The 15,710-nt window shown below is 41.0% G+C and overlaps 1 protein-coding gene across 2 annotated transcripts in view; it reads right to left on the bottom strand.

Annotated features, from left to right (window-relative positions):
- Positions 1–11,578, bottom strand: part of LOC111249969 (solute carrier organic anion transporter family member 4A1-like) — a 41,793-nt gene extending 30,215 nt beyond the window's left edge. Inside the window, exons 1-3 of one of the 2 annotated variants that reach the window (XR_015326341.1) lie at positions 10,895–11,578; positions 6,869–7,238; positions 2,847–6,538 (exon numbers count right to left, since the gene is read on the bottom strand). The gene's annotated coding sequence lies outside the window, so the exon portion shown is untranslated. Of the gene's footprint in view, positions 1–2,846; positions 6,539–6,868; positions 7,239–10,894 lie in introns of those variants that run through there. The other variant, XM_086986990.1, reaches the window with a different exon arrangement.
- Positions 11,579–15,710: the final 4,132 nt, after the last annotated feature.

The raw sequence follows: 15,710 nt of genomic DNA, 5'->3' as shown, positions 1-15,710 counted from the left end.
ATGCTAAAATGAATAATCCACCAGTGGTACTTATATGCGATTGTATATGCAAGATCGAATAGTTAATTGCCCCCTAATTAAATCTTCGACTGCGTCGTATGTGAACTTCCGTGTGGTCAAGGATGAATGAGAGCATACCAGCAAATGCTTACATTGTAACGGCATCCTCTCAAGTCTGCTTGATCGCCAAATTTATACAACTTAGCATAACTTATCGTTAATAAACGAAATCGGAGGAAAATCGTGGCGGACAATTTTCCAGAGTTTTCTTCTTAGATCAATTCCTGTCTGTGGCTTCAGTGCAAGATTTACTACTCGCCCCTATCACTCTGTAGGGTCGGGACGAGAAGACAAGATTTAGTCGGAGTAAAGTTTTAAGAACAGAAGTTTTGCGTGCCGAAAAAAAACTGCGTTTTCAGCACCAGTCATACTCTGGGCCTTGTCGGGATCGTACCCCATCTGAAGCGGTAGAATAGATTTACGCCGCACACGGGGAGCGATATACGTCAAACATTGGCTCGCAAGGTTGCGTGACACTTGGAATTTGTACTTTGGTGTACATAATCCTCTGAGATCGAAGGGCACCATATCGAGGTGCTACTGGAGTAAATCAGGTGTCAAGCAACTCTTAAGTTAGTTGCGAAAATCTTTTGTTATTGCTCCGTAACAACCGTGACCAGTTGCGCTTGTTGGGGTATGCACGAAGATAAAGATGTTTGGTACTTTATCCACTGATCAATAGTATGTTACGATAAGTTGAATGAAAATGTGACAAGACCTACCGCTCAACCTAGTCGAAACTAGACAACCCGAAATCTAGGTCGCATGGATTAGGTTGTACATAGTATAGCAGGCCATTGGCTAATAGGACTGTGAAAAAGTAACGCCAGGGATTAAAATTCTACAAGCCCTAATTTAGCTCAGAATATATGAAGCAACTTTAAGCTCAATAGATGCCTTGTAATTTAATTCAATAGATGTAAATTGTAGTAAAAATGGCGTCATATTAAGATCACCAGTAGCGCTATACGCACAACCTATAATTGGGAAAAACCGTAATTTCGTGTTACGCATACATCGGCTCATTTGTATATACCTAGATGTACGGAAGTCGCTTTTTCTTATACGAAAACCAATAAGCTGAGTTTACGTGCTTGAATACTCGATATAGTTTGTAATAGAATATCATAGCCGATAAACATTAATGATCTTAAGTGTTTATCCAAGGCATTGCCATTGGACAATCCTATATACAGTGACATATCGCAACGCTATTTAAATTGCGCGAAACTGCGGAGTGACCCCCCCCCCCTAGGCGTTACAAAATTTATTATCAAAACTCTTTTGCCGCTACAAATTATAATATTTAAATGTGAATAGTAGCAAAAAAAAAATGTACTGCAAATTGTGCCCAGTGAAAAACAATCAGAAACTTCTGACGTAAGTTCAGTTTCAGAAAAATCCGAATTGACTCTTGGCTATGACCTGCCAAATTTTACTTCCAAATCCTCGATAAAACCCCTGTCGACTGAGGCTTAATATTACTGTAATCGATGTGTGTCGTCATATTTTAGATAGGGCTTCATAACAGCGTTGTTCTTTATTGGATTTGTCAATTACAAAGAATTTTCTCAAAGAAACGTCTATTCATGGAACCGTATGTAGCTGCCGCTGCTGCGATCTTTATAAGGGACAAATGTCTCGCTAGATAGAGCGTATGTCTAGAGGTATCTATATGTATATATATACATATACATATAGATATACTTTCAATGGCATATTTTAGGTTGTCGAAAAGGTATTGACCGTTCTTTCCAACTAGATGGCTTTAAAGCTACGCGTCTCAGACATTTTTGTAAATAGAAAATTCACTATATTTTATGGTCTTAGTTCAAGACGAATATATGTAAAGACTTATAAGAGAAAGATGTTCTGATTATGGTCACGCTGCGTCGTCGGAAGAAGCGGCCCAAGAATGCTTTCGTCGTGGAAGCTTTGACACAAAAGATGCTCGTCATCAACCAGTTACAGGGGGGATTGGTGAAATTATTACAAGGTGGCAGGGGCTAAGCACCCAGTTGTAAACCATTTGATAGGTGGCTGGCAACAAAAAGAAGAAGTTTGATGTTCGGGTGCCACTTAAAAAGTCTGGCCAGTTCTCAGAACAGAATCAAGATATTCGGCGGTTAACGCAATGATAATGTACAAATTAAAAACGTGTTTCATAACCTGTGCAAAAGCCCAGACTGTCGCTAGAAAAGGTGGTGCTGGTGATGTATTTGACGGAATTGGAAAAGGATCATTCTCTATCGAGCGGTCGCTGCCAATTAGCCAAACGATCGATTTAGATCTCCAGTGTTAACGACTAAAACTAAACTTACAACGAATCGCTGAAAAAAAATCGGCCGGAACTAGCATTATAACAATGACAGATCACAAATATCTTCAGTTATCCGGGAAAAAATCCGAAAAATTTTGATTTTAAACTTCACTACATCCGCGGTATAGGACTGAATTTTGCATTATCAAATCGCCAACCAAATTTGACATCTACAGAAGAACTCTTTCAATGATGTTAATTTAATTTCAATGGACTGATGCAGAAACCATTTGGTAGAATTTCTCAGCTAAAAACCATGGAAGTTCTACAGTGACGATATTAAGCCATTTCAAGAAAACTGGCAAAGGGTCGTTGATGAAACGACGCGTACGGTAGAATAATTTCAATATATAGAAACCTGTTGGCTCGCGTTTTCGAATAGAAGCGCTTAGTACCCTTTCGACGGTACAATAGCTGCAAACGTTATGAGCCGCTCAAGATCTAATTAGATTCGGCAGCCAGCGACTTCCCTCCACAAATATAGATTAATCCAAGCTTATCTTGAGACAAAACATTCTGATTTTGAGAGCAAGGATAAATGAAAGTTTCAAGTTGTAGTTCCGTTATGACCGCCTTAAGCACTGTTACAAATGGCCGGCTCGTTCCAGCGTAAACTGAAACATGGTTACGCCCGTATTCGAAGACAGACCACTCCATGCGTTTTCATGTTGAATAGAAAAGCGTATTGTTAACGCAACAAGACGAGGTCGAGCCTGGGCTATGCATAGTCGAACACGTTATAAATTACAGCGCACTGATGACGGCAAGGTCTTGGGTTATAAAACGTTAACGTTGCCAACACTTTTACGGTAACAACCGGCAGACGCACGCTAACTCTCTCTCTCTCTCTCTCTCTCTCTCTCTCGCTACGCGACTCACTTTTCTTGATCTCGACAAAACAAAACTGACCACTAATCTCATTTTGCAACGTATTTCTTTTCAGAAGGCAACCCTCTTAATCAGAGAATAGTTGCTGTTCGGTGTTTGCCCAAAGCAGTACACTGGACTTAAAATAACAGTAGGTACAATGTAATAGATCGACAAAGCGTTTTAGCTATCTAACTTCATGTAGATCCTGTCATCCCGCTACATCAACTGTCTCAAAGGCGCATTTTGTATTAAAATTTACAGTTAAATGTAGTTACATTTGAGGATAACTCTTCACTTGTGATCATGCTTCTAAGCTTACAATTTCGATTGTTCTTCTATTCGTAAGAGCTTTAACACTCTACGTAATAGTAACGCAATTTTATAAATATATATTGGATCATATGTGTACTATCTATTCCGAAAGATAACCTATTAAGTGAAATGTTTTTATGCATTCAAACAGTCAATTAAGTCATTAAAAAATATCACAGTAACCATTAACTAGTTGACAGCAGCGTAAACATAGGCAAAACCTGTATCCTTGAGACAGGAGGCTAGTTAAGGCACAATCGCCAATCAAAACCACTGCTATCGTTGACCCCATTGAACGACTTTTGCAAAAACGATTTGCAGCAGATCGAACGAGCTCAGCGATCTTCTATTTCAGGTAATTGCAAACGATTGCAAACAGCTTGATCGACCCTTCTAACGGTAAATCTTTTCAGGATAGTCTACTGGGATCCAATAGACAGTCCAATCTACAAAAACTGTCTGACCTTCTGCCGTCACAAAAATGTCTCCGAACATCATGCATTGATTTGAACACCAAGCTAGAAAAAAAATGGTAGCAACTAATTGAAAGGAACGATAACAAAATGTATATATATATATATATATATATAAAAAATGTAAATCGATAACATCTTATGCTTAAGGGTAGCTATCCACAGATGGACAGTCCGACCTTCTACTATCGAACGCCCCCTCACGCACAAGATCCACTAGAAAGCTATAAGGGATGGGAGAACGGCGATTTTCATTATAACGATAAGACGACAGTATAAATGTCCAAGAAGCGTGTACGAGTTTATCGTCTATAGCATATACAAAGTAGCTTTGGCCAATTTTCGATGTAATTCCTTTTGCTGCACTCTGTTTCTTATTGACACGTGATGAATTATATTACTAGTGGGATTGTTTGCTAAATAAAGATGTAAGCTATTACCCCCGATAGTCATGGTCAGTAGCTATACTACATGACCGACGTATCACTGGAAATAAAACGGAACGTTACGTATCCAACAAACGATTGTGGTTTCAATGAGTCGTTTGTAAATTGGACAAGCAAACTTGACACTAGCATTATGTACGCATAATGAAATGTTTCTCAAAATGTCCAAATTTTTTTTCTAGCGCTTCTGCGCTATGCGAGCAAGTTCGTAGAATTATCTGGTGGAAGTCCGCTAGGGCTCCTCTAGCGGACGTTAAAAACGGCATGGTAGTCCTGTGTTATGGTGACCGTTTGTCAATGCTTAAATTTCAGTTAGCGTCGGCCATATGCTCAGAGGTGCCATGGTAACGCAGTGAAAGCGATACGCATTCGCCACCCGGACCACGCCACTCGCTGGGACAGAACACAGGAAGGGAGTCCAACACTTACGACACCTTTCGCTGCTTTTACAAATATATCAAGCTATTTTTAAGCGACGATTGATAAGTGTTCGAATCAAGCAAATAATCAAAGACTAAATTACTCTCCAACCAAATTATTATTTAGCACCAATGAGTTTCAAGTACCCTTCTTTGACTAGCCAGCACGAACCTATTCACACTTATAATTTCTTCGCAATGAACGTCGTATCGTATGAAAGTTGAGGGAAACGTCCATCTCGACGTCCTCACTTGAAATTCTCGTCACAGTATCCAGAAGCGCATAGTACTACTCCGTCGTTGTCTGTCTAATTCTAATTTGGAGCGCTCATTAGCGTCGAAGTTTTCTTACCGCATTTTGCCGTCGGGTGATCAGCCGCAAAGTTGAGACCTCTCCCGGTTCGGATGAGAACGGCCGCAACAATAGAACTAGTCATGTGGAAAACGATATGAAATTATCTAACGTACGATCTCTATTTCCAAATTTTTAACCATCAGCTATCGTCTGCCAATTACTTCATCTGAAATTTCCCTTTTGAACACGTTTTGCGTCCTTCAATCCTCTGCTTCGGTTCGTTCTACGTATCCCTGTCTAGGTCAGATCTTGATAAGTTATGGTCAGTCACCGTGTAGTTCCGTCCTGAAGTTTTATCCTCTACACCAGTGCGGTCTTTATCGTTTGGCGGTTTTCGCTTTGAAGCAATTCAGCGGCAAATAGTTAGTAACCTGGCCAAGTCAGACTAATAATCCAGTTCACAGAATCGGTCGAGAAGGACCATTAAGCCAGGACGTTCCTAAGCGGTACAGCTGATAGCTGTGACCGGCAAGCTAACAAGTGACAGTGGAGCTAATCGTTCTCCCACCGACGGAGCCGTCACACTCGGTTTCGTTTATATCTACTCACTACTTTTGAAAGGTAGGCGCCCCGTTAATCTACAAATTAAAACCAACTCACGAAGGACCACTGTTGATACAACAAGCAGCATGTAGTACAGAAACTGGACGGAAGAATTCAAAGGGGTGGCGATACGGAGGGGATCACTACTTGCTTGCCATGAATTTCCTTCCCACTTGGGGTACTCTACTGTGTGTTTCTATTTTATGACTAACGCAAAGAGCGTACGTCCCACAGATTCTCTGACGGTGTGACAGAAGTAATCTTCTTTAATCGGTAAATTCGAATAGCTGTTTCTGTGAGTTCTGCTTTCACCAGTGAGGTAGACCGAAACCGATGTAGCCGACAGTGAGGATATTTTCCGCCATAGAAGCTGCGTAAAGATGATCGAGTAAAACGAACAGACAGGCCGAGAAAAAGAGGCGGGAAAGGAAAAGTATATATAAAAAAGAGAAGGAACGAATGCTACCGGCTCTTGGCTGATTTCTAAGTAGGTTAGCATTCGCCCTCGAAAGATTTATATAGTTTAATCACGTACACCCCGTACGGCCCTGGCCCAGGGTTTACCACAATAGCTTTGTTGGTCGTGGTCGTCGTCGTTGCTGCCGATGCTATAGCTGGGTTCGCTACTTCTGGAGCTCTCTGGAAGCGTTTTCCGATCGTAGAACTCTCTCAAGTCGAGCCAGCTTAACCGGACTCTCTCTCGTGTAGCTCGCGTACCTGGCGCGGAGCTGAAGTCTGGCCTGGATCAGAGTTAAAAGATAATAACTATACCAGCACGTTTCTTTAGTACTGCGCTGGCCGAAAAATAAGATGAGGAAAGATGATTCAGCTTTTGCGAGACTCAAGAGCGCTACCAGCGCGACTAACAAAAGCAGATGGAAAAGGTAATCGAGCCGAAATGTAATTTCCATAACACTTTCATCATATTTTCTTATATGCTGCTGGTCCCATCTGGAGTCGGCATCTTCTCCTAGCACATTTTTTGTGTAACATACACTGTGCCGTTCAAGGCTAGGGGAGAGGGGTTGGGGTTGGGGTAGACAAATGGGAAGAGTGAAGTAGTTACGTACGTGTGATGCTGCATTCACTCCTGCAGAGACACTGAAGACGAAATTGTTGCAGCTATCATATATGCCACATCTGCCAAGCTAGATAAGTGAAAGCGTGTCATATATATAGCTCGTAAGTGCTGTGGCCTGATCCTATTATTATGTATTACCGAACATCCTAGAATATCTGTATCGATACATCGGAAGCGATTCTCTAGTAGATGCGCAGACGCGATGCATTTTGAAATCAATACATGTTTTCTGTTCTTTCCGTGCTTTTCAGACGTGTCGCATTTGCAGTTATGTACGCGCGAGGCTGCCGGATTTAAAGTATAGCCGTTTCTGGACGAAAGATAGGACTGGGCACCAAATGACTGTCGCATTGAACTTCCTGTGAATCAGTAACAAATGCGAGTGCGTCAAAGTACTATCAGTGATATTCTTCTTTGTAATATGCAATATAATAATTATATGATAACAGTCCCGGGCACGAGGTTACGAAAAATTGAGCGTTATGCTTGCATTTTATGAGCATTAGTTAGATATTGTTTTATAATTCAATTTAAGTTACCTAAAAAGTGATAGCTTATAAATCTCATATTTATTCTAAAGAGCTTGGCACACCAGATTATTTCTTCTAGCGGGTTATAGTAAATTCTATAGGTGTCTTAGTACACACGACTAAAGACTTTTAAAAAAATGGTACTTGAGCTTCATCACATATATACACATGTGTATATATATACATGTTTTGGTACATTTGATACATTAATATCCTTAAAATGAATTAGGTTAGGTTAGGTTCCTATCCTGCATGCATGTGTTCCTATCCTATCCTATCCTATCCTATCCTATCCTTCTGTATAGGCTAATCAAATTAGAAAAGGCAGCCTTGAGCATATGCAGCTTTCTGTGTAATACAAGCGAAAGTAATACTGAACGATACAATATTTCGAATGGTGGTACTCGTAATGGCATTTGACCATTGACTTGGACTGCTTGTCCTTATTGCACTTTACTAGTTTTCTTATAGAGCTAAAAATCAAGGCCTATTGTTACCTAGTCCTAGTTCGCTGGACGTTGACGTGATTGACCTAAGTAAACGTATATGTTGCGCTGTGATCGTTAAGTCAAAAAGGTAGGCCGTTTATAGCTTGACCTTGGGGATGGTCAAAGAGCGCGCCTCCCGTAATGTGAAGATCTCACGAAATGCTCAGAATAGTAGCGACCCTTTCGAAGTATGAAAAATGTAAATTTTCAAAAAAAAGCCTTAAGTGCGCATGCGTAGACATTAATGGCTCGACAGACGTATGGGCTCTCTCTCGTTAACGTTTGTAAGAGAGCATTTTGTTGACACTATATAAAATAATGCAGATTACAGCTGTATGGTTAAAGTTAGCGGCCAATATGCTGTTTCGTCAAAAATTTTAAGTACATACATGTTTTGTTATGTGGTTCAATAGTATCACTAGTAGCACACTCTACGGCACATACGTATGTACCAGAACTAGCACATTTAGCGAAGCTGCAAAACTATGTGTTTGAGTGCTGAAAAAAATTGTTTTAGTTACAAGTTAGAGTTTGTTTACTAATTGGTATAGCTTGCTTCTCAGGATTAAATCTAAATATATCAACTGTGATACATTAGTGCCGTCACAATTAAGTAAACGGCATATGAAAAGGGATCGATTTATGGCCAACAATGAATCATAACGGTGTAATTATGTTTCCAAGGTCAATTATGAAACGGAAAACGTATCGACCTAGTAAATTTCATTGTTTGTAGGCAGCGTAAAAAAAGGATTAGAAAAAAAGAACGTTCTTGATAGCCGCGGACGGATACCGCAGACGGATGTACATTTCGTAGATATGATCGAAAGAGAATTTCATATTGAGCGCTTAAATTCATGGAAAGGAATGTTTAGCCAAAATGGCAACAGACCCATACGTGTTACGGGGGTTTATAATTGCCATCAAAATATTGATACCGTATTACTTTCGTTTATTTAGCTTTATTACGTCTAGATAATTAGAAGGTAGATGGCATAATTAGAAGATACATTTTTAACTACTCTACTGTTATTATTATTGAAAATCTAAATTTATTCGTGCAACCAATCAACTAGGAGAACAGTGTCCTTGTTAAATCAACAACATGTATTTGATATATGAGAGATGCTATTGGTTTTCATCATTTCATTTACCTTTCCGCTGATTGCAAACAGTATTCATGCTTAGGCCTTATTTCAACAGTCAATTAAATGAAGCAATCAAACGTAATGAAGTTTCGATAATGATCTCAGTTCTCCGCAGGAGATATATCAAAAGTCAACACCGTACATTTATTAGGGCTCTATTATGTAAATGTATGTCCCCTTTACAGGTGTAGTTAGAAACGATTTCGAAGCAAGAGGCCAGTCACATATTTTACGTGATCTGACTAGATAAAAAATGTCCTAAAGCATTGCAGTGCTGTGGAACGCAATAGGTAATACGCGATAACCACAGTGGACTGTCCTAGAGTTGGTTGACCTGACCTAATAAATGACCTCCGTGTACATCAATTCATTAAGCCACGCAATCTAATCTTTCTTAATTATTTAGCAGCGTAGTCTTTCCCTCGATCCGTTCCTTTTTATAGGTTTTTGTTTGATTTTTTCACTTACCGCGGCTGGTGATAGCAACAATAACAACAACCATAGTTGCTGCCATAAAGCAGAGTTCTATAAAGGAACACATAAAGTAGCAAAACATCACATCTAAAAGAACTTCTTCTTTCTCGTTGTTGACCGTTATGTACCGAAATATGTCCTACAAACTGTGCGTAGCATCTATTGTTCTTGGTTCATATCTGTGGTTGCGATGGCAGGAACGTTTTATCAGATGGCCTACATGGGAATACAGGCCACGTTGCGGTATACTCTTTTGGTGGTCATCAGGTTAGGTCTTTAAGCTGCGTGTCTGAGTGTTGGGCGAGTTTCTTGTAATTTTCGCACGGTCCTTAACAGGGGGTGAAAGAAAGAGTAAGAAGCATTAAACATTCGTTTCTGTTAGTTTTCCTACTCCAAACTTGTGGTAGACAAATCAGCCTGGGCGTTTCTAACCCCATCGGGAGTCTTTGCGGAACGAAACATATGGGGAAGTCTGGTAGGCACCTGCCATTCGAGGGCGTCAACAGCAAAAAAAAACCATAACATCTCCAATCGTGATAAATAATTTAATTATTGTCTTTTGATCGCGGCCACTCTTGTGAGTGAGTGAAGGTGAGGCTGTATCGGTGGCATTTTTTTTGTTTGCTTGCTAATTAGGCTGCAGCGCTGTCCCCACCTACTAGAGCTCGTCGCCTCAACCTAAGCGTCCTTGAAAAAGCCTTTCTTTCCAACCTGTATTGCCTGCCTCGTTCTGCCTTATACAAAGACCAAGCGAGTCTATAGCCAACATTGAGGAACAAGAGAATACGTCTTAAGAATAGTGGTATGAAAGTTCACCACGCTCGAACAAGTCTATAGAGTTTCGTAATATATATCGAAGGACAAAGATTTCCTTATGCTACCAAGAGCAACATCTAGAAGATCGAACATGTGATATTAATTGCCTATAGTTTACTAAGGGTTTACAAAAATGAAATTATTTCAATTCAAATGTAAACAACAGCTAACTGTTTCAAATTCTATTGGTCAACATCCATTTAATGCGTACCAGCCATTTGTTTCTCTAGATAACGATTGGAACTTGCCGAATCCAGTCAGAATCACTGGCGGCAATCTGAATTTAATTTTGAAGCAGATGAGTTCATCCGGACCGCCTCCATTTTACTGCACGAAAAATGTATGCTGCTGTTCTAGTAACTCTATTACTAACTTAATAACTTTCTCATAATTATCTAACTTCTTTAGACGACTTCACCAAGGGTTATCTAAAAACAGTCAATCTCAGGTGTGGTGAATGGACCAGTTTGGGACCACCGTGATGCTCAACACTCTAATTATTTCTGCGTGATATACGTACAGGCTTCACTATTATTCATTTCATCTATCCAACTCTCACCTCTCTTTCGCGTGTTGTTTGTTTTGCCTTGTTTCGTGTCGTTTCGTCTGTTCCCGCTTTGCTTTCCGCGTTTGGCCAAACAATTTGTCGTAACTTGACGTACAGCGAACGCTTTTCTTGCCGACCTTTATTGACGTGTCCAGGAAGTAACGTTACCGCTGTTGTCACTCCAATTTCACTACTGCTAGGATTAGTACTGAATACTCCATGGTTGTTTTTGCTGTCCTATCGTTGCTTTAGGCTGCACAAAATGATACTTCACAAGGAGTATCGCCACTGAGTCTGGCACCACTGTGTTGGCCATAGCTACATCAAATTACTGGCGAACCTTTGTTTTTCGTGGGCAATAACGACGACGATAGCCGATGTGTGAATGCCGGGGCGCTCACACGTTGACATGCGTGGCAAGCTGCGTCCCGCTGGAATCACGTTCTCGTGACTGAACGAATGAGGGCTTCCCATAGTGTACCCTCCTCCTCGTAGTGCTCTCCGGACCTTGACAATACGAGCCCAGGTCCGTCGTCGCTGGCTAACGGAACGGGGCTTACTAAATTCACGGCTTACGGAAGTCTGCTATAGGCGGTCTTAGCTAACATAGGGTCTAGGACTCTGGCCGCCGATAGTGTTCTGTTCTGGTACGCTCGAGGCAGATGGGTGTTCTCAGCCCAATCTAGCCTCCTATGAACAAAACGGCATAGTTGGGGAGTCGGCAGGTCCGCGCGCAAGAGCTTTATGAAACCACTCGCGTTGCAGGTTGCAGACATGAGGAGCAATGGCGCAGGGTTGGTTGCGCCTACGATGCTACTTTAAAACCGACAACGTTTCTACAAGCGGGCCTCAACAGAGGAAGGAGAACCTCATATCCTTATGCACATATTCGCACGTGTTGCTTCTGCAAAATCGCTTCTCTGTCCTGTTCCTTTGAGTCGCGCGAACATTGCAGTAGTGATTTTAATTTATTGTAGTGCGGTTCGCTTGTGGGCCTTGCGCTCGCTCTGCATTGGCATGATAAACAGAAAAGTGACTCTGCAATGCCGTCACATAGCAGGCCGCAGTTTCGACGGAATGACAAAGAAGTGCTCCCCATTTGCTAGCTTTATTGGGGTTGCAGAGCTTCATTTCAGGAAGTAGTCCCTTGCTATTATTAGCTATCGAGGTATCCCGTTACCCTAGCTTTACTCGAGGGCATAGGGTATACCCATAGCGGCACGCCAATCGCCCATTTAAACCATGGTGACTGCGACATCGTCATCAATGAGGCGTACCCAGTCTTCTGTGGGCTTAGTAAAGCTCGTCCGCGAAATAAAATTTACAAGCTCTAAGCGCGTTGCGTCTGCCCATACGATACGAGTCAGTAGATTAAAGTTGCCGTCCACTCGAATGGTCATGGCGCTGGAAATCATGACCCATTGAAGGAAATCAAGCTGGAACCATACATAGACTCATTGACGTCTATAAATGCCATCGTTTACGCATGTCTTGACACAGTGGTGGCCAGTTGATATAGATTTCTTTGTGTTGGTCGCTTTAACTTCTGGAATATGCGACCTCATGATGAAACGGAATATTACTATAGACTGTAATCAGTCAAGTCTGCTCGCTTAACAAAGACTTTGTGAGGTTTGAGTAAATACTATATAAACGTAAATATTTGCATATGTATTTAGGTTGATGCGCCTGGTATTGCTCCTATGATAAACAGGCGTGTGTGATATAAACGAATAAATTTATATACCTGATGATTTATGAAGGATGTGTTAGGGTGTTTGGCAATGATAACGCTTGTACCGAAAATCTAACAAGGAAGAGAACAGCAATACACTTAAGCTGTTATCCATAGCCTATGATATCTACGATCCTATTACACCGCTATTACATCGCCGTTTCTAATAAGATCAATGATTTCCGGTTGGAGTGAAGAAAAAAATAATGCAGTTACAGAATAAGCTAAACATCCTTTTTCATCTTTTTACATTATTGAGCCTGTTAGCGACCGCGGGTAGCACTTCGGCTAGCTAAGACTAAAATAGATCTTATTTAGTCGGCACCTGATGGGGGGGGGGGGAGAATATCATGCTTCAATGAAGATTTGTAGTTTGCAAGATAAATATAAAGAATATTTCATCTCTTTTTATAAGTATTATTTTCATTGAATGTACAGCTATTTTTTGCTCGATGCGTACCTTTACTTTTCGTTTTTATTACGAGGCCACTTTTCGGGTTCCTGTGCATTTTTACAGAAAAAAAAATATTGATTGATGTCTCCGTCTGGCTACTGGGTAGCCTTGTTCTCGATCTTAGAGTCGCCAATAAAATAAGCCTATTCTAATAATTCAAATTTAAACATTAATATACGTATGTGATAATATACTCTGCACAGAAAATGACCTATGTGGACGATTTGAATTGATTGTGGATCAAACCGCCTCAAATTTTAGACAGGCTACACTGATCCTTAACATTTGACTATTCCAGTAATTACCCAATAACGCTAATTTAATTATTACTTAAAACTAACAATACAGGATCCAGGGGTGTTTACCCTGTACATTGCCACCATACAATTAGACTGAAACTTTCTATGCTATCCTCCTATAGAACACGCTACCTGCGCCGCACGCTATGACACTGTCGTCAATGTCACATCCAGGGTCCAGCGCTTGAACTAAAAGAGTAAGTATCGTGTTCCTTTCGGCTAGGAGAACCGACGATAACTCGTATGCATTAAGGACATTGGTCTGTCTTTTTCGATAGTAGCCGTGCGTATCGTAGACACGACTTCCAATAGTTCTAGAGCACGAAGGTACGGGATCGCCTCGACATGTCTTTTTGCGGAAGGAAGTGCATTAAAAGCAAGTAGCCAGACACTCTGCAGGACCGTGTGATCGCAGAGTGAATGGACATCATCAGCGTTGATGTTGCAGCAAGCAATGCTGCCGTGGACTTAGAGCTTCGTGTGATGATGGTCGTTGAACTAGTGGCTTCGATGCCTTCTTCCGGTGTGGGCCCGACCAGATCCAGTGTCTCAGAGCCGATAACGGCTTTGAGCATACGCATTCGGTCAGATGCGGCACGGAGCTGGATGGAGGTCTCGGACAACGCGTTTTCTGGGTCGACTACCGCTGCTTCTATAACGGCTCTTGCTGTCTACCTAGATCTGTTAACAATGGTTGGACAGTGCCAGTTTTATAGGAATTGATTTCACAGCAACCGTGCTTTCGGCTTCCATTGTAATGGAGGCTGGCCAGAGCAGACAGAGCAGGCGCAGGTAAACATCGAAGGTTAAAATTCAGCTTGGCGCTGACGTTTGGGGTAGAGCAAATTGCATTAAGCTCGTTGTCTTAAAGTGACTCGATGACGAGCGTTGACGCGTCGCAGAGGTAGCTGGGCTGCTGATCCGAGGCACACGAACGGTCGATACCTGACTGACCAACATACAGCGAAGTGGCCGAAGGTTGTTCGTCGCCGTCTGAAGTTCATTCATGTGAAAAGAAATATATTAGGGGGCCCGTCGGAGCTATATCCAACGACCCTTTCCTTATACTGTAATTGTATCTCAAGGTAATATCCCCCAGAGCAGGCCGTAACGTCGATGTCGTTTTATGGTCAGTCACGAACGAATTGATTGTACGTTGCATCCCGTCTGTCTGCGGGCTAAAACGTGGTTAGTGAATTTTTTGTACTGCACCAAACAGCTTAAAATGATTTTGTTTGTTACTGCATAGCTCTTCCTTTTAGTAAACACATTCTAAAAACTGTCATATCGCAACTAAACCAAGTGTAATTATAAACATAGTGCTAGGTTCCTATTCGTTGCCGAGCTATGTCACAATGCTTTGAACAAGCTTTTTCATCAAGAAACGACAGAGTTAAATGCGTAAATATAATAAATCCGCTGCGTTCGTTAACTTGGTTATTAAATATTTGAACTTTCATTTTACCAAAGTAAGCTTGGTCAGTTTTGAAACAATGTTTATTAATTCTTAGACAAAAAAAAAAAGAAAAATTGTTAGGCACATCGGCAACTAGGTCACCTGTCCGGGCCTGTTTTTGTTTGACAAAGGCTGCAGGCCAATAGTCGCGAATATTAGTTGGTCAAGAAGTTGGCCGGAAATTCGGAAAAAATTCGACATTAACTTGTTGCGGAAGTGCAATGATACATGTACAGCTGAACGAAGTTACAAAATTAGAACGTACAACGGCAAGAAGAACTTTGGGGATATGTATGGCCGTTGATTGCCATTCATATTTGGGATTACACTGTATTTTTTGGGTTTGATTTGCTACTCGGAAGCCGGTATTGGAGAACAGGCCAGCAATGGTAAATTTTTGTTGTCTAAAAATCGTCGTAAAAATTATTTCATTATTTTCTATTCTTTGTACATTTGCTGGTTAGCTATTTGTTGTGCCTAACCTACCTGTACCAGATGTTTTTATAACACATTGTCTCTTATGGGCACCTAATTGGAGAGGCTTTTTAGGTCTGAAATGATAACGGTTTTAAGTCGCTTGAAACTGTTATTATCGACCATATACGACCATAAACAAAATTTGAGTTCTTGTAATACATTCGAGCTGTAATCATTATAATCCCATTATAATACCTGAAGAAAGTTACCGAAATAGGAGTACACTTGCTGTATTATCGATATATAGACGAATTTGATTGATGATTGAGTAAGCACAGATTGATCAAATCCCCAATCGGTCTTAGTGGGTTTGTCAGATCCGTATGAATCGACCCTATCATCAACTCTGTTTTTTTTTGCATTTTTTACAACGCCATATTGATTTACCAATTCTTTTATCGCCTTTT

This window comes from Varroa destructor, unplaced genomic scaffold, assembly GCF_002443255.2.
Source record: "Varroa destructor unplaced genomic scaffold, Vdes_3.0 BEIS01000004.1, whole genome shotgun sequence".
NCBI classification, from domain to species: Eukaryota; Metazoa; Arthropoda; class Arachnida; order Mesostigmata; family Varroidae; genus Varroa; species Varroa destructor.
This window is presented reverse-complemented; position numbering and strand designations above follow the sequence as displayed.